The sequence below is a fragment of the Dendrobates tinctorius genome, unplaced genomic scaffold, assembly GCF_039654945.1.
Source record: "Dendrobates tinctorius isolate UK_male_01 unplaced genomic scaffold, ASM3965494v1 ptg000071l, whole genome shotgun sequence".
Taxonomy (NCBI): Eukaryota; Metazoa; Chordata; class Amphibia; order Anura; family Dendrobatidae; genus Dendrobates; species Dendrobates tinctorius.
In genome coordinates this window covers 14,066,846-14,090,947 of record NW_027361739.1, presented here as the reverse complement: position 1 = coordinate 14,090,947, position 24,102 = coordinate 14,066,846, and the positions used below count along the sequence as shown (strand labels likewise).

Sequence of the window (24,102 nt, the reverse complement as noted above, 5' to 3'; positions counted from 1 at the left end):
AAAAACTATTTTTACAATAAAAAGTGTCTTTTAGCGTGCGACAGCTGCCAAAAATAAAAACCGCCATAAATAGTAAATCAAACCCCCCTTTATCACCCCTTAGTCAGCGAAAAATAATAAAATTAAAAAAATGTATTTATTTCCATTTTTCCACTAGGGTTAGGGCTAGGGTTAGGGCTAGGGTTAGGGCTGAGATTAGGGTTAGGGGTGTGTTGGGGTTCGGGTTGGAGTTAGAATTGGGGGTTTCCACTGTTTGGGCACATCAGGGGCTCTCCAAATGCAACATTGCGTCTGATCTCAATTCCAGCCAATTCTGAGTTGAAAAAGTCATATGGTGCTCCTTCCCTTCCAAGCTCTGCCATGCGCCCAAACAGTGTTTTACCCCCACATGTAGGCTATCAGCCTACTCAGGACAAATTGCAAAACAATTTTTGGGGTCCAATTTCTCCTGTTACCCTGTTTATCCTGTTAAAATAAAAAATTGGGGGCAAAAATATCATTTTTGTGGAAAAAAATGATTTTTTTATTTTCACATCCGAGCGTTATAAACTTCTGTGAAGCACTTGGGGGTTCAAAGTGCTCACCACACATCTAGATAAGTTCCGTGGGGGGGTCTAGTGTCCAAAATGGGGTCACTTGTTGGGAGTTTCAATAGTTTAGGTACATCAGGGGCTCTCCAAACGCAAATGACACCCGCAGACCATTCCATCAAAGTCTGCATTCCAAAATGGCACTGCTTCCCTTCCGAGCCCCGACGTGTGTCCATACAGTAGTTTTCTCCCACATATGGGGTGTCAGCGTACTCAGGACAAATTGGACAACAACTTTTGGGGTTCAATTTCTCCTGTTACCCTTGGGAAAATAAAAAAATTGGGGACTAATTGATCATGTTTGTGGAAAAAATACAATTTTTTTATTTTCATGCCCGGGCATTATAAACTTCTGTGAAGCCCTTGGGGGTTCAAAGTGCTCACCTCACATCTAGATAAGTTCCTTAGGGGGTCTAGTTTTCAAAATGGGTTCATTTGTGGGGGGGTTTCCACTGTTTAGGTATATCAGGGGTTTTCCAATCGCGACATGGTGTCCGATCTCAATTCCAGCCAAAAAACGTCAAATGGCGCTGCTTCCCTTCCGAGCTCTGCCATGCGCCCAAATAGTGATTTACCCCCACATGTGGGGTATCAGCATACTCAGGACAAATTGCACAATAACTTTTAGGGTCCTGTTACCCTTGGGAAAATAAAAATTGGGGTGAAAAGATCATTTTTGTGGAAAAAATATGATTTTTTAATTGTACCGCTGTACGTTATAAACTTCTGTAAAGCCCTTGTGGGTTCAAAGTTCTCACCACATATCTAGATAAGTTCCTTGGGGGGTCTAGTTTCCAAAATGGGGTCACTTGTAGGGGGTCTCCACTGTTTAGGTACATCAGGGACTCTCCAAACGTGACATGGCGTCCGATCTGAATTCCAGCCAATTTTGCATTGAAAAAGTCAAACGGCGCTCCTTCCATTCTCAGCTCTGCCATGTGCCGAAACAGTCGTTCCCCCCACAAATCAGGTATCAGCGTACTCAGGACAAATTGCACAATAACTTTTGCAGTCCAATTTCTCCTGTTTCCCTTGGTAAAATAAAAAAAATTGAACCTGAAGTATTTTTTTTGTGAAAAAAAGTTAGATGTTCATTTTTTTTTAAATATTCAAAAAAATTCCTGTGACGCACCTAAAGGGTTAATAAACTTCTTGAATGTGGTTTTGAGCACCTTAAGGGGTGCAGTTTTTAGAATGGTGTCACTTTTGGGTATTTTCTATCATATAGACCCCTCAAAGTGGCTTCAAATGTGATGTGGTCCTAAAAATAAAATGGTGTTGTAAAAATGAGAAATCGCTGGTCAACTTTTAACCCTTATAACTTCCTAACAAAAAAAAATTTTGGTTCCAAAATTGTGCTGATGTAAAGTAAACATGTGGGAAATGTTAGTTTATCAAGTTTTTTGTGTGCCGTATCTCTGTGATTTAAGGGCATAAAAATTCAAAGTTGGAAAATTGCGAAATTTTCAAACTTTTTGCCAAATTTCCATTTTTTTCACAAATAAACGCAAGTTATTTGAATGAAATTTTACCACTAACATGAAGTACAATATGTCACGAGAAAACAATGTCAGAATCACCGGGATCCATAGAAGCGTTCCAGAGTTATGACCTCATAAATGTACAGTGGTCAGAATTGTAAAAATTGGCCTGGTCATGAACGTGCAAACCACCCTTGGGGGTGAAGGGGTTAAAGATGTTGTTGCATCTTCATTCTTCAAGATGGCACAGCTCTCCTGCAATGCTGCTTGCTGAGGGAGGTGGGTGCAGTGCGGTCTTGATGATTCATAGTTCAGAGTCCACAGGCATGGTTGATCCACTAGCCTGAGCTGTGTGCTGTCCCATACTACTAGCAGAGACAGCTTTGAATGTACGACCTGTGTCATGACCAAAACCATCTGTGCACCTTGCTTTAGACTTGCTGTTGTGTGACTATTTTACAAAAACAAATATCCAAATCATGGACAAGTTGATGAAAGTGACAGTCACATGCGACTTTGAAGTCTGTAGCAAATGAGTCCCGTGAAACTTGTAACCAGTGACAGAAAATGTAAAACATTTCGAAACATTTGCAACTCTGTGTCACTGTCACAGTAGGTTGCAGGTTGTAAAATGAAAACCAAAAGATGCACTGACACATTACGAGACCGCAATGACACACAAAACACGTCACCATGTAACCCTGGCATTAGTCTTCCATCAGCAGTCACTGGTGGAGACAGGCAAATGAGGACTCCTGTGCAAGAACAATATATGGGCTCTTTGAGGTCCAATGACTCATCATAATGCAAAAATCCACTTGCTTTCCGGGAGGTGGTCTTGAACCCCCTTAAAGGGGTTGTCCGGGCTTTTCACATAATCTCAGTACATATCTGGGCTGCAGAATTATGACAATAAATAATTTACTTTCTGTCACTAGATTGCACGGTTTTCTAGATATTCTGAACAGAACGTCCAAGGGGGGGGGGGGGGTTGTTATGGCATTGAAATGAGAAATAGTCGTAACCTCCTACTCTACTCCAAACCTGCCCTCTATAGCAACAACTCCACCCTCCATAGCTACAGGCCCTCCTCGTCCACATGAAGCAGCCCTCATCACACAGTAATGAATTCTTCCCCTCCAGCAGTATCACTGCAGAGAGCAGAGAGCTACTCCTCCCCCAGACACACACTGAACAGTGATCTATGGAAAGTGAAACTAGTGAGGAGGGAAAATCATCCTGTATTCTGGGCCACTCCATGATTACAATACATAACTCATTATCAGTAATTCCTTCCCTCACTGTCCCAGGCTGCTGGCAGCAGTGAGAACAGAGTGTGTGATGGCCAGTGATGGGGGTCTGCAGCTTCTAATCTGCACAGGGGATGGCAGTCACTAATGTAATCTGTTACACACACCCCCTTGGACGTTCTGTTCAGAATATCTAGAAAACCGTTCAAACTAGTGACAGAAAGTAAATTACTTATTGTCATAATTCTGCAGCCCAGTTTCCTCCTCATTGTCTTTTTCAAGCATCTATTAAAAGGAGCTTGTCAGACGATTCATGTTATTGTGGCGCCCCTGAGGCTCAGTCGCCACAGAGGTACTGCACCTTCTCCTAAGGTGTGGTGCCCCACCATCCAGGTAAGTTGGAGGCTCCGTACCACGCTCCAACACTCGCACCCCACACAATAGAGTAGTTCAGCAAAACCACATTGCGGCTCCTTGCTTAGAGAGAAGCAGAGCACCTTTGGTGGTTCCCTGCTTGGAACACTAAACGTGCTGGGAGGTGGGTGGAGTTGAGAATACACATAAAAGAGCGGGAAGGTTTTAGGATTAGGAGTCAGTCAGACGGGGAGTCGGAGAGAGGAAGCCACTCGGAGAGGAGTGGGGATCCCTGGAAGAGGGATGGAAAGAATGCTGCTGCTGCCTCAGTGATCTGAGCTAGCTGGCACGGGAAAGGAAAGAAGGAGAAAGACATTGAACCGAAGCCTGAGCTTCCATAGGAGGGAAAGACAAGTACGGAACGTAGGAGTGAAAGGGAACACAGAGGACGTGGGTTAGAGGAAGAACCCTGCCTAGAAGTTCTAAGCACAAGGCCGGGGCCCGGTCCCCGAGGTTGTATGGACACTAATGGTTCTGCAGCAGACACCGGTGGAGTAGTGGGCTGTAAATGCACTACTCCCATCTAAGGCTTGAGGGCACTACAGCAATTTGGATAGGGAGCCGGGACTCAGGAGTAGAGAGTCCCCGAAGCAGGCTACAGCTGTCTGCCGTACAAGTAGAGTTCTTGGGAACATCTGTCAGGAGGAACTCCAGTGTAACTCAGTACTAGGAGATCTTCACACTTAAAGGCGCTATAGAGGAGACGTTCAGAAAAGGCACATAAGTTGGCGGAGTGTTGGAAGGGAGCATTCCATCTTGCCTGGAGGTTGACTGAGTCCCTGACCCGGAGGACACGGCACAGAAGCGGGCACTACAGACTGTGAGTAAAGCTTTGGAACTACATGCCCTGGTGTCCTCCAATCATTCCTGCGTCCGTTCGCCTGGCACTGCTACATCCCATGCGCCAAACACTACACCATCTAAGTGACTCTTCACCTATCCTGCCCTGAGACAACAGCCCTGCCTGTGGAAGGCTATAACATCATTGCTGCACCACACCATCTGTCCCGGAGGATCTGTCTGCAGCGTCAGCTTAACACCTCCCTTGCCGAACACCACAGGTGGCGTCACGAACTATTCCATTAACTACATTCCACCATTTCTGTTCCCCACCATTGCTTGGGCGCCCGGGGCCACAGACCGGGTCACCGCTGCTGTGACACATCCCGCTGACACCGGCCCGGTACCGAGTACCCCACGGCCCTGGGAGGGCGACCCATTATCCTACTTACCACAGGCAGCTTGAATCAGACGTAGGTTGTGCAATTGCAGCCTGGTATGTTTTCTCTGTAACGCTTCACATAGTTGGAGAACCCTTTCAAGGAACATAGAAAGAGAAGTGACTCGTCCAGTTAAGCCCCAGGAGAGACCTGCAAGTCATCTGGAGGAGAAGCCGGCAGAGGACTGCGCCGGACTAGTCAGACATCTTCCCATGGTCCCTGGATGGATTTTCAAATGCTGTTTTCTCAGAAACGGTGCAACACTTCAGAAAGAGACGATTCCAGTAACATGTTCCCATTAAAGATGCCACATCTTAAGAGTGGATAAGGCCTCGTTGCATGCTACTGATTACTGACAGTTCATGACAGAGGTATGGTTGAGTTGACGTCCTGAGCTGTGCGTTGGCCCATGCTACTAGCAAAGGCAGCTTTGCCTCTGCAGCATCGGATGAGTATCGGGGCACTGAAGCTGAACGGTTTCAGCAATTTAGCCCCCTTAGGGCTCGTACACACAACTGTATTTTCAGTCCAACTGTTATCCGGTAAAAAAGAAACAAAACTAATCTCATGCAGACCACTGTGATTCAATGGGGCAGTGCAGAGGAACAATATGTTTTACTGACTGAATCTGCATAAGAACAAAAATCACAGCCAGCTTGATTTTCCTCTGAAAATCAGATGAGACTCACTTATTCAAGTCTATGTGTGAGCAAAATAAAAAAAATGTTGCCATACGGAGACACAGTATGGGTATGTTTCCACGGTCCGGACTGCAGGTGCTTTAGAGCAGTGGTCCCCAACCTTTTTTGCACCAGGGACCGGTTTCAAGCAAGACCATTCTTCCAAGGCCCGGCAGGGCGGGGATGGAGGTGTGGCAGGGGCGGGGCTTTGGTCATAAGGGGGCGGGGCTATGGACACGGTTGTAGTGTAGCAGTGCATACTTATAATTAAATAACATTTATAATGTGACTCCACTCACCATAGGTTTTGAATGAGTGCTCCATCACCCCCTTCTCCCCATCATTGCCTTCACCCCATCACTCCCCTCTCCCCATCATTGCCTTCACCCATCACTCCTCTCTCCCCATCATTGCCTTCACCCCATCATTGCCTTCACCCCATCACTCCCTTCTCCCCATCATTGCCTTCACCCCATCACTCCCTTCTCCCCATCATTGCCTTCACCCCATCACTCCCTTCTCCCCATCATTGCCTTCACCCCATCACTCCCCTCTCCCCATCATTGCCTTCACCCCATCACTCCCTTCTCTCTATCATTGCCTTCACCCCATCACTGCCATCTTTCCATCATTGCCTTCACCCCATCACTCCCTTCTCCCCATCATTGCCTTCACCCCATCATTGCCTTCACCCCATCACTCCCCTCTCCCCATCATTGCCTTCACCCCATCACTCCCTTCTCTCCATCATTGCCTTCACCCCATCACTGCCATCTTTCCATCATTGCCTTCACCCCATCACTGCCATCTTTCCATCATTGCCTTCACCCCATCACTCCCTTCTCCCCATCATTGCCTTCACCCCATCATTGCCTTCACCCCATCACTCCCTTCTCTCCATCATTGCCTTCACCCCATCACTGCCATCTTTCCATCATTGCCTTCACCCCATCACTGCCATCTTTCCATCATTGCCTTCACCCCATCACTCCCTTCTCCCCATCATTGCCTTCACCCCATCACTCCCTTCTCCCCATCACTCCCTTCTCCCCATCATTGCCTTCTCCCCATCATTGCCTTCATCCCATCACTCCCTTCTCTCCATCATTGCCTTCTCCCCATCATTTCCTTCACCCCATCACTCCCTTCTCTCCATCATTGCCTTCACCCCATCACTGCCATCTTTCCATCATTGCCTTCACCCCATCACTCCCTTCTCCCCATCATTGCCTTCACCCCATCACTGCCATCTTTCCATCATTGCCTTCACCCCATCACTGCCATCTTTCCATCATTGCCTTCACCCCATCACTCCCTTCTCCCCATCACTCCCTTCTCCCCATCATTGCCTTCACCCCATCACTGCTGTCTCTCCATCACTCCCCTCATGGCCTTCTCCTCATGTCCCCATCTCCTCCAGGGCCAGGCTACACAAACACAGACCAACACACACACACACACAGACATACATGTACACACACAGACATACACACACACCACCTCTCTCCTCTCACCTGTCGCAGCATCGCCCGCACTTCCTCGCTCTGACACAGCTGCGGCCGCACTCTCCTCTCTGTGTCAGTCAGAGACAGGAAGCGCGGGCGGCGGGCAGGAAGCTGGACGGGTCCTTGCAGCTCCGCTCCTGCTATTCCCTCTTGCAGGCAGCGGAGCTGCTTGGATCGCTCCCTGGCTGCCGCTAAGAACTGCTGCGCGCCGCCCCAGCCCCCGCTACGCCACTGACCGCCCCTGGCTCCCCTTGTGTCCGCGGACCGGCAAGGGCACTGCAGCGGCCCGGTGCTGGGCCGCGGACCGGCGGTTGGGGACCCCTGCTTTAGAGGAGCGGAAACCCAACTCCGCCCAAAGCGCGGCCCCCTTTCTACGCACGATGATTGCACAAGTGTTCATTGAACACACGCGGAATCAGCTCCATAGACTGTATTATTTATCTTGCGTAGACTGAGCGTCTCCACAAGATAAATAGACATGCTGCGTTCTATAAAGGTGCGCCTCATGTGCATATATGCGGGTGTGTGACCTGCGTTTTAGTACACATAGTGGAGACGGGATTTCTTAAAATCCCCTCCACTCTGCTGTAACATCTGGACGCTGCGGCTGTACGCAGCATTCAATCTGTAGCTAATCCTGATGTAATCCTCCGGCCCGTGGAAACATACCCTATAACATCCGATTTTATGGATACATTGCAATCCTGTAACACAGCAGACTGTAAATGGTCCTGTAAATGAGTAATAGCTGCTGTAAAAAAAATGTATTATATACGGACTGCACACGGATGACAGGTAAGTAAAAAATGTCCTACTTTCAGAACGATTCTTTATACTGTCTTGTGACCCGAGCCTAAAGCCCAGCATTTACAAGCTGTACAGCAACTTGTAAGCGTGCGCTCCATGCCTAGACTGGCCACTACTGACAGACTGGAGAGGAGGCTAGAGACATGGGCAGCAACCAGAAAATCCCTCCATTCTTGAGAACATAGAGGACTGTTACTAAGATGTAAGTCCGCTTTTCTTCCTCGAGCACTTTTACCCACTCAAGATGAGACGACCCCTTTGTCGAGATTAATGAACCTGTCATAAAAAATGTGTTGCCTATAGCAACCGAAGTACAACTTTTAGTTTGTAGTTTCCTCATTAATACTGTAGTGTGATTGGTTGTTTTTTCAGATAGGTTTCCCTAAATCCGTCCCACTGTACTATAGCATGGGCCTGACTCGCGCGTTACACTACTATAATGCCAGTCCTCGGGTGACTTTAAAACACAGCGAATAACAGACAACAGTCTGAGCTACATCCACCTTACAAATAGCCACCAAAAATGTCTGGATGCAACAAATTTGCAGAATAAAACCGATTACTATGGTGTCAAACGTTAAAAATGGCCACTTTCCAACGTAAACAGCAATATGGCGCCCACTCCATGCGTTCCACGCCTGACACGCAAGCTAGTCACATGACCTGATACGCACATCGCTCGGCACTCTAGCCTGTGTTTTGTCACGTCTCTATGGCCGCAGGCCGATGACGTCATTGGCAGCAGGGTTGCAGAGTCACCGCCGGGTGTTCTGCGCAAACAAGGAGTCTCCGACGAGGACGGTGCTCAGTGTTTGCCTCACGGTCACCGGAGAGAACGTGGACGGAGAGAGGGAGCTGGCCCTCATGGTAAGTGAGGAGACTGGTAAAAGCGCGGGAAGACTGGGCAGTGGTAACTGCCTGGGGTCGGGGGTTAGTGTGGGTGCGCCTGAGGGGAGTTCAGGGGTCTTTCCCTCTTGTTCCCGAGTCTGGTGACTGCTTCCCGTGGGGACAAGAGGTTGCTGCTGGCCCTTTAATAGAAATCCATTGTGATTCTACCCTTAACCCTTCGCAGCCAGTTTGTTTTTTTCCGCTTTCGTTTTTTCCTCCCCTTTCTAAAACCATAACTTTTTTTTTTTTTTTTTACATTGCCGTCCATATAACCGTATGAGGGCTTGTTTATGTGGGACGAGTTGTAGACGCCATGTACTGGGAAATGGGAGAGGGGAGGAATCCAAATGGGGTGAAACTTTAAAAATCACTTACTCCATGGTGTTTTTTGGGGTTTATATTTACGGCGTCCATTGTATGGTAAAAATAACCCTGACTCCTGAGTCTCCAGCTCAGTGCGATTACAGAGATACCAAACTTGTCTAGACTTTTTTTTTTTTTTTTATATATACATGAAAGCGGTAAAAAATGTTTTGGTATGTCGCCATAGTCTAAGACCTGGCACCAGTTTGATTTTTCCATCTATTGAGCTGGGAGAGGGTTTGTTTGCGTGACGAGCAGACGCTTTTATTGATATGACACTTTAATCTGTATTTTTTTTTTTTTTAAGAGAGCGAAGCAGTGACCAAAAAACTTTTTTTTTCCTCGTTATGGTGTTTAAGGCTGAGTGCAGACGGGGTTTTGAGCCCTGCGGATTTTTCCGTGCAGAATGGAAGAAAACCGCAGGTCAAATGACCTGCATTTTTCCTGCGGATTTCTTCCATTTTTCACGCGGTTTTTGTGCGGTTTTCCATTGCGGTTTTCCCCCTGCGGATTTGGAGACAGGGGAGATAGAAAACCGCACAAAAGAAGTAACATGCTGCGGATTTTGTACCGCAGGAAAACCGCGCGGAAAAATCCGCAGCGTCTGCACAGCGTTTTTTTTTCCATTCATTTTAAAGGTACTGGACATCACAATGCGGATATGCAACGTTTCTGCCCGGTAAAATCCGCTGCGGAAACGCTGCATATCTGCATCGTGTGCACACAGCCTAAAGGGAATCTGTCACCCTTTTTTTGGACTATAAGCTGCCGTCACTGCCATCAGGGGGCTTATCTACAGCATTCTGTAGATAAACCCCCGATATAACCCAAAAGAGAAGAAAAACACGATATATTATACTCACCCGGGGGTCCGGTCCGGTGCCTCCCACCTTCTAGTGATGACGTTCTCCTTCTGCCGCGCTCCTGTGCAGGCATACTATATCTGCCCTGTTGAGGGCAGAGTAAAGTACTGCAGTGCACAGGCGCCGGGAAAGATCAGAGAGGTCCGGCGCCTGTGCACTGCAGTACTTTACTCTGCCCTCAACAGGGCAGATATAGTACGCCTGCACAGGAGCGCGGCAGAAGTAAGAAGGAGGACGTCATCGCTAGAAGGTGGGAGGCACCGGACCGCGACACCCATCCGACCAGACCCCGGGGTGATTATAATCTAACTTGTTTTTCTTATCTTTCAGGTTACATCGGGGGCTTATCTACAGCATCTACGCATCTCATAGGGCAAAAATGAGGTGACATTCCCTTTAATTGATTTTATGTTTTGATATGACTTTGAGATGTGGTGCAATAAAATGATATATATTACATATTTATTTATGGTGGGTAATCTGAATATTTTTGAAATTTTTTTTTTTCTGGTCCTCTTAGAGAACTTTTAGCCTGCGATCGTTATTCTATTCAGTATGTTGCCACATTCTTGCAGCATATGGTGTAAATCATTGTCTCATTTGAAGCTCTGCACATAGCTGACCTTTTAGATGGCAGGACCCTTCTGTCATAGTAGCCGATTGGAACCCTGTGATCGCATCATGGGGCACCAATCGGAGCCGGGATGCGCGATGCTCTACATTTAAACACAGTTGCTTGAAATTGACAGCTTAACCTATGGCCACAGTTATTAGGCCAGGTTCATATTGCGTTAGTGCAGTGCGTTCAACGGACTGCGCTAACGCTACTCTGTTTTCTGATCGCGTTAGGGTATGTGCACACGGTGCGGATTCTGCTGCGGCTCCGCAGCGTTTCTGCACCTGTGGGTCCGCAGCAGATTCTGCTGCGTTGTACAGTACCTTTATTTCCTATGGAAATAAAAAAAAGCTGTGCACATGCTGCGTTTTTTTCCGCGTGGTTTTGCTGCGGTTTACAAACCGCAGCATGTGAATTGTTTGGTGCAGAAACGCTCCAGTTTTACACCTCATCCATTATGAGGTGTAAAACCGCAGATAAACTGCTGGACTTTTGTCCTGCGGATTTACCTGCGGTTTTCTCTACAAAATCCGCACACCCAAAAAACTACGTGTGCAGACCGCGTCCGAGGGTCCGTCACAGAATGACGGGACATCGCTAACGCATGCCGATTATGACATTCGTTAGCGATGCGCTCGTCTATGGAAGTCTATGGTTGCGTTAACGGATGCATTAAACGCAGCCCCCATACGCAATACGAGTCCAGCCCTTAGACACAGAAACTGGCTATTTAAGGAAGCATTGCAATCAGATTTTTTTTATCCTTTTAATATACTGCAATCATCATATTATATAGCACTGTGCACTTACAATTGAACATTTTGCCTTTCTACCCAGTAAACTGTCTGTTCCATTAGGTGTTTGACTTCACATGATTATAAACTATCTGAATCCTTCGACGTTCTGTGTAGGAAAAGGAAGTATTTTTCCTTGTATGAATTATCATTAATACCACAATTTTGCTCACTGCAAAGTCCCTGGCAGCCTAACTCCACCTCCTTTTCAACTCCCTGCCCAGCTGCTCCTTCCCCTTGCCAGGGACTTTGAAGTGAATAGAATTGTAGTTCTAGTGATGACTCATGCAGAGAAAAGAGACTTCCTGTATCTACATAGAGCATAGAGGGATTCAGCTAGTAAGTTTTTAATCACTTGATGTCATACACGTATTGGAAAAGAGATATATCTGGGTAGAAAGGCAAAATGTAAGTACACAGTGACATATAATAACTGCAAGGATAAAAACTTTGATTGGAGTGCTTCTTTATTATACACAATACATGCTGCGTTTGGAGAGAGCTCAACTCCTGAGTCCTCTGCACACGCAATCACTCTTGCAATCATGTGCATGATATTGTGCTGAGAAGTTAAAGGGGATCTCCAGACTTTCATGTGAAATAACTGAAACGTTCTCTTATCAATGGGAAAAAATGGCTAACAGCTGGAAATGCAATACTCTTTTGCAAAATCCTCTGCAGTTCTGTGTGCTTTCCTGCAGCGATGACCTGACGTACATCTACATGCATACTGCCGTTAATCACTGGCCTCAGGGGTGGATTAAGGGTAGCCAGGGCCCGGGGCAGTTCAGACTCTGTGGGCCCCCCTCGTCACGTGACGGGGGTCACGAATCGTAGAGCCACACTCTACATAGAGAATAATGGGGCCTCCAGCACCGACCTCCACCCGCAGAGCCACACTCTACATAGAGAATAATGGGGCCTCCAGCACCGACCTCCACCCGCAGAGCCGCACTCCACATAGTGAATAATGGAGCCTCCAGCACTGACCTCCACCCGCAGAGCCGCACTCCACATACATGGCTGCTCTCAGTGCTCTGTGCTGTGCGCACAGGACCTGTGATGAGGTCACAGGAGGGGAGGAGACAGGGGTCACATGATCGGGGGCCCTGACACCTTACCTCCTGTGATCTCATCACAAGCCTTTGCACGCTACCAGCAGCATCAGCGTTCACGCTACTTGTAGATGCTGCTGGTAGCAGAGCACATAATGCCGCCCCCACGGTCACTCACTTTTAGGTGGGGAGAAGATGGAGTGCCATTGCAGCAGCCAGCAGGAATGTGGTGGGGGCCCCCTTAGAAGCTCTTGTGGTGGGGGCCCCGGGGCTGAAGCCCCGCCTGCCCTGCCTATAATCCGGCCCTGCGCGGTGGCGGATTATAATGGGGCAATTTACTGGCCTGGGCTGTGGGCCCCTTAACCCCACTGGGCCCGGGGCAACTGCCCAAATTGACCTCATTATAATCCGCCACTGACTGGCCTATGTCATGTGCTCTGCATGATAGCATTGGCTGCTAGTGTTATGTGGCTGTACATGATGTCATTACTGAGTGGACAAACACAATGACGGCTGGGGACCACCAGACTTGAGCTGTGTGGAGGATATTAATCAATGTCACAGCTGTTCAAACAAGTTCAGTAAAATTCAGGATGCCCCTCTAAAGAGACTCCGTCAGCACAAAATGACTGTTCAAAGGACAGGCGCTCGGTGGTTCATGGTGGGGCTAAACATTTAACTACACCTTCCCACCTCCTTGTTATCCATCTATCTCCGCCTTATGAAGCCAGAGCTGTCAATCAAATAAGTGTGGGTGTGGGGCGGGGATGGTGGGAAGATGTATTTAAGTATTGGTCTCGCTGTGAAGCTGTCATTCTGTGCTGACAAAGTCCCTTTAACCACTTGTCGCTCCACATCCGTGTGTCTGCTGTTGCAGGGGGTTTAAAAAGTATTCTACTCCCTTGGCGCTTTTTGTTTATTTTGCTACCTCACAACCTGGAATTTCAGATTTTTTTTTTTCTAGGGAATTGCAAACAACAAATAGGACAAAATAACTATAGACGTCAGTATGCATAACTATTCCCCATAACCTCCCCAACCTAAAGTCAGTACTTTGTAGAGCCTCCTTTTGTTGCAATTACAGCGGCAAGTCAGTTTGGATAAGTCGCTCTCTATGAGCTTTCCAAATCTTGCCACTGGGATTTTTGCCCATTCCTCAAAGCAAATCTGCTCCAGGTCCTTCAAGTTAGATGGTTTCCTCTGGTGAACACAATCTTCAAGTCTGACCATAGATTCTCAATTGGATTAAGGTCTGGACTTTGACTAGGCCACTCCAAAACATTTACATGTTTCATTTTAAACCACTCGAGTGTTGCTTTAGCAATATGATTTGGGTCATTGTCTTGTTGGAAGGTGAACCTCCGTCCCAGTCTCAGATCACTGACAAAACAGAAGCCTGCAGAGACACCATCACGTTTCTCAACGCAAGCAATGACTAGCCAGGTCTTTCCCCGGGAAGGAACAACCACGGGAAGGGCAGTCTCCAATGAAGGAAACCACCTATGCCAAAACATGGTATCCATCCACAGACAGCTGTTTCGGGGTATTGCCCCTCATCAGTGTGGAGTAGGAAACTGGCCAGTAGGAGCAATGCCTAGTAGAACACTGTGAAAAATGAGGATGAATGAACTCATGGAGATCAACATCCAACACTGCGGAGACACCATCACGTTTCTCAACGCAGTGATTCTAGAGCAATGCCCCCATCCCTTATGGGAAATATGTAAAAACATGCAAAACACAAGCCGCGGAGACACCATCACATGTTTCTCAACGCAAGCAATGACTAGCCAGGTCTTTCCCCGGGAAGGAACAACTACGGGAAAGCCACTTTTTTTGGTTAAAATATATTGTTCCCTAATTTCCACCTCTGAAACCTGAGTGCGTCTTATAGTCCGAAAAATACGGTAAATATATGTAAGGTATTGGTTGATATTCTGGCCATACTATGTAAGCTGTCTAACAGCGCCAAGGTTCCTTACACTTGCCAGTCCTACTCTATCATGAAAACCACAGAAAGAGGAAAAAATCCTCCAATATTCAGAAAAACACCAAAAACAGGCAGAGATGCTTACCTGTGTAAACAGGCCTCAATACATCTGCACTAAACAGGGTGCAGTGGACCCAAGTAAAATGGCAACTGCACAGGTGCAAAATACCAAATGAGACAGCCAGCCTACAATCGGGGATTGGCCAGAATATCATCCAATACCTTACATATATTTATATGTTTTTTTGCACTTTATATCTTTTTCAGGGTTCAGTTGGGCCCAAAAGGTTCTGTAAACTGTGGCCTCTGTTCACACGGGATGCCTTTGCGTTCCTAAATCGCAGTTAGCGTCCACATGTTTGGCATTTTTTGTTGCGATAACAGCCCGCCTATTTTATAGGTGCGTGTCTCCAGAAGCATGAGCTGGGCCCTACATTGTGCTGCTCACTGCAGTGTACTGGGCACTACAATGTGCGGGCACTACAATGGCAGTTTACAATTTTCCCTTGGCAACATCCGCTGCCGTTTGGAAAACACCCATGGAGTCAAAGTCATCATTACACCCGTAAATAAACTCCGAAAGGGGTATAATTCCTGTCACTTGAGGGGGGATTCTGCTCTTCTAGCATTTAGGGGCTCTCTATATGGAATCCGCAACCTGTTCTGGCAAAATCTGCTCTCCAGGAGGCAAATGGCACACCTTCCCTCACTTGTCTCGTGCCATATGGCTAAGCAATACTGTACAGCCACATATGGCGTATTTTCACATACAGCAGAAATTGTGGGACACATTTTTATGCCATTTTTACCAACTTCCATGAGTGAAAATGTAAAATCTCGGGCTAAAACAAAATTTTTGTGGTGAAAATGTAGTTTTTCACTGCTCAATGGTATAAAATTCTGTGACACACCGGTGGTGTCAATATGATCATTGCACCCCTAGATGAATTCATTGAGGTGTAGTTTGTAAAATGGGGGGGGGTTCTGCTGTTCTGGCACCTGAGGGGCTCTGCCAAGGTGACATGGCACCCTCAAACCAGTCCAGCAAAATCTGAACTCCAATATGGCACTTCTTCCATTCTGAGCTTTTGGCAAATGCTGAACTTAAAAAATTAAACATCAGAGTTGCGTTTTTTCAGTCTCCGCACTTCCTCCAGAAATTCAATAAAAAGCAATTAAAATGTTGCACGTCCCCCCCCAAAATGGATTCAATAAAATCTATAGTTTTCCTCTAAAAAACAAGCCCTCACTCAGCTGCATAGATAGAATAAATATAAACTTACAAGTCATAGAAAATATTTCTGGTTTCTTCTCAGAATTAACTACCGTACATATATATATATATATATATATATATATATATATATATATATATATATATATATATATATATTCTTCGGGTGCACGGCCCCTGGCAGAAAGTCCTATTTTCAGCCACAATTTCAATATTCATTCCAAAAAAAAGGCAGCACTCCATAGTAACTTTTTTCAAAGTGGTAGGTGGGTTTTATTGAGCCCACATATCAAGGCAGCGTTTCGGCTCAACTGAGCCTTTCTCAGGCTCAGTTGAGCCGAAACGTTGCCTTGATATGTGGGCTGAATAAAACTTTACCTGCGGATTCAGCTAAATCTATGCGGAAAAATCCGCAGCCAAATCCGCAACGTGTGCACATACCCTTAGTGTTCACATTCACTCACTGTCTGCAAGCACAGGAAGTAAAGTAAAGATTAGGGTTTGAAACAATAAAAAAAAAAATATTTAAAGATTGGGGCTGATGCTTTAGCCATAGGCAGTTACCTTTCCACTGGGAGCTTCATAAATACTAATTTGGTGGGGGTCACCAGCCCTCCCAGCTGTAATATTACTGCCAAGTATAGCGGTGGCCAATCATGCTCCCATGACTATTCAAAGTGTATGGCACTTACGGAGACAGCAGAGTACTCTGCCGGTTTATGTGGGATCCCACTTAAGCAGTCATTTGTTATTCAGACGATTGGTAATAAATTCTTATGGCTGGAGTACCTTATAAAGTTGGATGCCAAAATATGGACTTTATTACTTGTGTATATATTTTTTTTTATCAAAAAAAGAGGTTTTACCTGACTTTTTATCTGTTGGTTCCAACTCTGGTTTACTTGCTTTTTTGTACTTTTCAATTTGCAATATAGGTACTCAATAAAAAAAAGTCTTTATTTATTTCACATACCGCCCTCTCCTGGATAACCTGTGTGCATGCACACATGATGAGTAGTGTGCGGCTGGCTCCCACCGCTATGCTACTGATTAGTTTGTGGCCACAGATGACTCGGACTTCTCAGCTGAACTAAGCAACGTGATCCCCAAACAAAGGCAGCAGATGCACTCACTTAAACTGCCCTCACTGATGTGTTAATGAATACTGCAGGCAAATACCGTTGTCGTGCCAAGCCTTATTACACTGGTAATTGTACAGTACCATCTCAATTTCACTGATCTCGACACTTGCATTTTCCGGCCCCCCCAAGAAACAGAAATCTTAATGCTGGCACTAGGATGTTTGTCGCTGTGATGCCAGGCACTGCCCAGTGTCCCTAATGCACCAGGCTCTGCAAATTCTCACGCTAGAGGAATTGTCTGGAAATTGAGCTGAGTTGTCCATTTTGGGGCAACAGCTGATACACATCTGATTGTGAGAAGCAAGGGACAGCTGTGAAAGTGTGCAGCTCCACTTTGTCCAAAATTGATTGTACTGATTCAGTGTGGCTACATAGAAATGGCTAGCGCATCCATTAAGACAATGGTCTCCAACTTTCGTATCTTAAGAGCAACATTCAGCTCTGAGAGATTTTCCTGAGTCACATCCAGAGGCCCCTGACAAGGTACATCTGCGCGCTCTCCCACCATAGACGAACCCATAGGGCCATGTTACCAGTACAATGACAGCCAAAACTTCACCACAGAATATGCACAAATACCTTGTATCCCCCTTGATTATAAGCAGTATACATCTAGTGGTTCCTTTCCCTCATTATCCCCCATCCAGCTTAAACCCCCCTTTTCACTGGCATTATCAGCCTATGTCCAGCTTACCATATAGCTCTGGCAGAAATTAAGAGACCACTGCCCAGTTTTATAAAAATCAGCTTCTCTACATGTCGGACAGCCATTCCAGACATGTCTGTGTTAGTTGAATTCCAACCAGAGCACACCTCATTCTACTTAATGTGCTTCTGATTAGGTGATCACCTGAACTAAATCTTATTTAACGAAGGAAAGTATAAAAAAAAAAACCCTGCTGTGGTGTTCACAATCCTCTTGCAATAGGACAAGCTGGATGGCAAAACAAGTGCTAGTAATATCACAAAAGTAATAGGAATGAGAAATTAACTTTTAACAATGCCAAAGGAGTTCAAAATAAGTGAGGTAAAGACGGACTCCATTCTGGCTTTACTAGCAGAGAGATACAGTGAGCGTCATGTTGCCTCCATCCTTAAAATTACTAAGATGGCAGTCCATTACAACAAGGTCAAGCAGCAGACATTGGGGACAACGAAGTTACAGACCGGCAGAGGGTGAAAACGACTCTCCACTGACGTGGATGACCGTCATCTTATTCGAATGTCACTCAGCAACCGCAGGATGACCTCAAGTGACCTACAAAAGGAATGGAAAATGGCAGAAGGGATGAAGTGCACGGCAGTAACAGTTCGTAACAGGCTACTAGAGGCAGGGCTCAAGTCAAGTAAAGCTAGAAAAAAGCCTTTTATCAATGAGAAGCAAAGGAGAGCCAGGCTGACGTTTGCCAAAGACCATAAGGATTGGACCATAGAGGACTGTAGTAAGGTAATCTTCTCTGATGAGTCTAATTTTCAGCTTTGCCCAACACCTGGTCGTCTAATGGCTGGACAGAGACCTGGATAGGCGTACAAGCCACAGTGTCTTGCACCCACTGTGAAGTCGGTGGTGATCTGGGGATGCTTCGGCAAGGCTGGAATTGGGCAGGTTAATCTTTGCGAAGGACGTATGAATCAAGCCACATACAAGGTTATCCTGGAAAACACTTGATTTCTACTGCTCAGGCAATGTTCCCCAAATCTGAGGACTGTTTTTTCCAGCAGGACAATGCGCCATGCCACACAGCTAGGTCAGTCAATGTGTGGATGAAGAACCACCATATCAAATCCCTGTCATGGCCAGCCCAATCTCCAGACCTGAACCCCATTAAAAACCTCTGGAATGTAATCAAGAGGAAGATGGATAGTCACAAGCCATCAAACAAAAAAGAACTGCTTACATTTTTGTACCAGGAGTGGCATAAGGTCACCTAAAAGCAGTGTGAGAGACTGGTGGAAAGCATGCCAAGATGCATGAAAGCTGTAATTAAAAATCATGGTTATTCCACAAAATATTGATTTCTGCACTCTTCCTGAGTTAAAACATTAGTATTGATGTTTCTAAATGATTATAAACTTGTTTTCTTAGCATTATTTGGGGTCTGCAAGCACTGCGTTTTTTGGTTATTTTGACTATTTCTCATTTTCTGAAAATAAATACAAAATTTAGTGCTTGGAAATTCGAAGACATGTTGTCAGTCGTTTATAGAATAAAAGAGCAATTTACATTTTACTCAAAAATATACCTAGAAAGAGAAAAATCAGACAAACTGAAAATTTTGCAGTGGTCTCTTAATTTTTTCCAGAGCTGTATATATTCTTGTTAGTATTTGCACATCCAGATCTGTTCTGCATAGTGATCCTCACAATCTGGAGACCTTTTATATAGCTGTTTCTCCCAGCTGGCAGACATATGTGAGCCACACATCATGAGCCACTAGCCACATGTTGAGGACCCCTGCATTAGGAGATAGCAGGGCATCTCCCTAGTGCCACTGCCGCCTTGACCTAGTGGTTGGACCCCGCTGGTCATACAGTTATGCCATCTGTTACTGGTATGTATCCAATGTTTATAATGAGACAGCCCGTCAATAAGCAGGTGCATACTATGTGGAAATGTAAATGTATCTGATGAAGTGTTTCGGCTTGTCATGGATGAATCGACAAGGAGTATTTCTAGTTACATAACCGTAATGAGGATTACCTAATGAAAGCTGTATATTTACAGCCGTGACTCACTGACTTTTCTGCTATTTCAGAAAAAAGCCAAGTGGTTGGATAGTAGTGTAGGAATGTGTACTCACAATGCCGTGTGCGTCAGTGATATGTATAAAGAGGTCTTCCTATTTTATGGAAATATTGTATTCTGAAAAGGTCTGCAACTTTTCGCAACTGTATGGTGAATTTAGATGATTTTATCACACTGTGGAAACTTTTTATATTTTTACCCCCAGTCTACCACTCCCACCCATACCCCCCCCTTTTTTTTTTTTTTTCCTAATAATCCGTTAGTTATTTATGTCGCAAGTAGAATCAGGAGTTGGGCCCGCACTTTGCCCAGATAGCATGCAGTATATAGAACCCATGATCACAGGTTCAAGTCCTCTAAGGCCACTGAAAAAAAAAATTAAATAAAGAAAAAGTTAATAGTAAAAAAAAAAAACGAATTGCCCTTTTTTCCCTCGATGCTTTCTAGAAATCCCATCCACTTATGCTGTAACATCTAGCCGATGCGGTTTTGTGTCAAACCCGCAGCAATTCCTGAACGTGGGAACGTACATATTAATATTCCACTACTTTTACCAATGGCTGCTTGGGGAAATGTATAGCTGACCACTGCGCTTTCTGAAGCAAGACACCTTTTTAATTTTAATAGATGTGGTCTTCATGTAACGCATATGAGGATGACTTACATGTCTCCCTATCTTATTTGACACTCAGATGTAGCATATTGCACGTCAACAAACAATGCCAGCTGATCCTAATGGAGCTTAAGGCTGTGTGCACACGCTGCGGATTTTGCTGCGATGTACAGTACCATGATTCCCTATGGGAATCAAAAACCGTAATGCAGACGGTGCGGAATTTTCCGCGCGGATTATCTTCGGTTTTCAATCTGCAGAAAGAATTGACATGTCTTCTGCGGATTCTGCTGCGGTTTGCCATCTCCTCCATTGAGGAGATGAAAAACCGCAGGGCAAAACCGCAGGTAAAACCGCAGGTATTTTGACCTGCGGATTTTACATAATCCGCGCGGATGAATCCACACCTAAATCCGCAGCGTGTGCACACAGCCTAACCCCTTAGTGACAGAGCCAATTCGCAGCTTAATGACCAGGCCAATTTTTACAAATCTTACCAGTGTCACTTTATGAGGTTTTAACTCCAGAACGCTTTAAGGGATCCCGCTGATTCTGAGATTGTTTTTTCGTGACATATTGTACTTCATGTATTTATTAAGGTGCTTGAACCTCTAGGTTCAAGCAACATATTGTAATCCGATTTCTTATATTTATAGTGCTTTTTTCAAAGCACTATCATGTAATCCGAACGCTGCTAACTTATTATTATTCAGTTGATTTCCTCAATTAATGTGGCCCGAACCGCTACACGCACAGACTCCGTTGAGGTGTCGTTTTGAAGCCAGCGTCCACGAGTGGTGTGCTAAGTATTTTTCGTGTCGATCGGATTTGTAGTTTTTGCGCAATTTGCGTTTGAAAAAACATTTTCCCGTCATTGGAATGCATTGTCTCAATGCATTTCAATGGGAAAATTTTGTCATAGGGAAAACATGGGGCTGTCGTGAGGTGGCAGTTAAGCTCATTGATATGCGCAGGCACACCCAGTTACTATGCCAACACCTACAAACTTTACATGACCCCAGCGGGACAGAGTTTCTGACAGCTAATATCAGCTCTTAAAGTGAAACTGAAAGCACAAATGCAAATCTGATCGATCCTGGCCTACAAATCGGAGGCTGAGCTGCCCCGCCCACCAAATCGGACCCAGAGGGGCCCCTTTAAGAGAGACCTGCCTGCTGCCCCTGCAAGACTTTCAACTCAGGATCCGTTTTAACTGTGGGGGCGGCTCGGCCTCTGATTCGGAGGCCGGGGTGGCTCGGCCTCCGATTCGGAGGCCGAGCTGCCCCCACAGTTAAAATGGATCCGGAGTTGAAAGTCTTGCAGGGGCAGCAGGCAAGTCTCTCTTAAAGGGGCAGCCCAGGCACCATTTCAAAGCACTATCTGTACTTCCTTCAGGAAATACACATCTATTTATTCTACTTCTTCTCCGCATTTTCTGCAATTAATGCGGCTTGAACCGCTCGGCGCAGAGACTGCTTTCAGGTGGCATTTCGAAGCCCTCGGTGGGGACAGGTGTTATGCCGCCCTCACCAGGAGGCGGGGCTTCGGCCCCGACGTCACTCCCTCCGGTACGGCGGTCCCTCGGGGGTCCCCGTCGGGTGCGCACGCGCAGCTCTCGTCCCCGGGTCTTCTCCTCCATGTCACGTTTGCGCTTGCGTGCTCCTGTCAGGGCTGTATAGGGCTCGGTCCTCTCTATGGTAATGGAGGACCTGACCCGGAACCAGTAGTAGTCATGTGCTTTCTGGCTAGGTCCTGACCCAGAACCAGTAGTAGTCATGTGCTATATCAGACGACCTCCCCCTATGGGAGGTGCCTGATTATTGTTGTGCTTCCTGGCTGGGTAAGCTGTGTCCCAGCCTGGCTGTGCGCTGTTCTCAGGTCCTCTGCTCTGTCTGCTATTCTGTGGTGCTCCTAGCACTTGCTCTGAACCCTTGTTGCTTCATGCTCAGTTGTGCCTTCTGGCACATCCTCTCGTATCCTGTCCCTTGTTTCTCGCTCAGTCGTGCCTCCTGGCATTCACTCTATTCCTGTGTTCTGTTACACCTCCTGGCACGACTGCTGCCTCATTCTGTACTCTGTCGTGCTCCTTGCACGCGCCCTGCTTTGTCTACCTCCTTATTTGTTACTCGCTACACGCCTTAAGTGCCCACGTGTACCCGCCTTGCACTATCCCGTATTCAGCGCACTCCCGTGTATTCTCCTGTGTTCCCTAGTATCCTGCACCCTCCAGTCACACAGTCTCGTATCTCCTGTGAGCCGGCCGCCTGGTGCCAGCTGTCGTGGTTTCGTATCCCCTGGGGCTTGCTCATGACACTCCCTGTATAGGGGGTGGTCCTCACTAGGCTAGCTCGCCCTGGGAGGGTTGGTGCCGCGACCCAGAGGGTCCACTCCAGGAGACGCTAACAACAGGTGTGCTATATGTTTTTGGAGTCGATCCGATTTGTAGTTTTTTTTTTTTTTTTTTTAAAAATCACATTTTAAGCAAAAATTTTCCCATAGGAATTAATGGCGACCTTTCCATGACCCCCAGCTGACATGGATTGAAGCCACAGCGCAGGTGCAGTGACCTTACAAAGATGGCAGCTATGCAAATGCAGCTTCCACACATGACCCATATTAGCTAATAGAAGCTGACAGATCACTGATTCAAGGTCTTAAAGGCGCAGCGCGCCAATAGCTTCTGAAAAAAGCCCCACCCAGTGATGGCTAACCTTGGCACTCCAGCTGTTGTAAAACTACAACTCCCAGCATGTCCTTGCAACCGACCGGCAGCAGTTGAGGCATGCTGGGAGTTCAGGGCTGTGGAGTCGGTAAGCCAAACCTGCGACTCCGACTCCTCAATTTCCCTTCCACCGACTCCGCGACTCCAACATATATTGCTTATATTTAAGTGAAAAATTTATTGTAGTACAATGTGAACATCAGACATTTAATCATTTTTATGTTAAAATAATCAAGACATTTAGATAGAACATAATATATATTTATTGGAATACAACTTTAGAACACAAAAAACTGTAATAAATTGTAAATATGTAATACACTATGTAATATCGATTTTATATATATATATATATATATATATATATATATATATATATATATATATATATCACTATGTAATAAACTATGTAAGTGGCAAAAAACAGTTTTCAACAAAAACATACTAAATAACATTTGTGCAGTCTATGAATTTGTTCTAAGAAATTGAATTGCCTCCATGAGATCCTCCTTCATAGATGACCTCAAATCTGACCTAAGAATTTTAAGGCCAGAGAACAACCTCTCTACACTAACTTGGATTGGAGGCAAAGCCGTAACCACATGGGCAACATCTCTAACAGTTTCCAAGTATAAAGGAATTGCCTCATGCACAGTCAGTTTTGATGAACGGTTGAATTTTTCTTTGAGAGCAAGTGAAACATTTTGCTGAAATATGGTCAATCTGCTTGCTATAGGAGACGGAGTGAAATCTTTTTCCTTGCAGCAACGCTTTGCCTGCTCCATATCATCCAAATACTTGTCAAAGTCAAACTCCTCATCTGATGAGGATGAAGATATGGCAGCAGTAGCACTGTCAGGACCCAAGTCCTCTTGCGCCTGGCAGTCCTCCTGTAGGCCACTCATCCTAACTGCTACCTCAGTCAGAGCTTCTTTTCCTTTAGTGAGCTGTTGATCATCAAGCAATATACGATGACTTGGGTCCACATAAACAGCTGCCAGAAAAATTTTATTTTCCAATAGATGTGTCTCTCTCCGTTTCATTGAAGCAGAAATGCCATCTGCGATTAAATCTCCTCTTTGGGACAGGCAAAATAGCAAGTTCTTCCACTCCCTTATGAAAATGCCAG

The 24,102-nt window shown here is 45.8% G+C and overlaps 1 protein-coding gene across 2 annotated transcripts in view; it reads left to right on the top strand.

Moving 5' to 3' along the window:
• Positions 1-8,584: 8,584 nt before the first annotated feature.
• Positions 8,585-24,102, top strand: part of OSER1 (oxidative stress responsive serine rich 1) — a 38,290-nt gene continuing 22,772 nt past the window's right edge. The window contains exons 1-2 of one of the 2 annotated variants that reach the window (XM_073582417.1): positions 8,585-8,814; positions 10,392-10,445. The gene's annotated coding sequence lies outside the window, so the exon portion shown is untranslated. The remainder of the gene's footprint in view (positions 8,815-10,391; positions 10,446-24,102) is intronic. The other variant, XM_073582416.1, reaches the window with a different exon arrangement.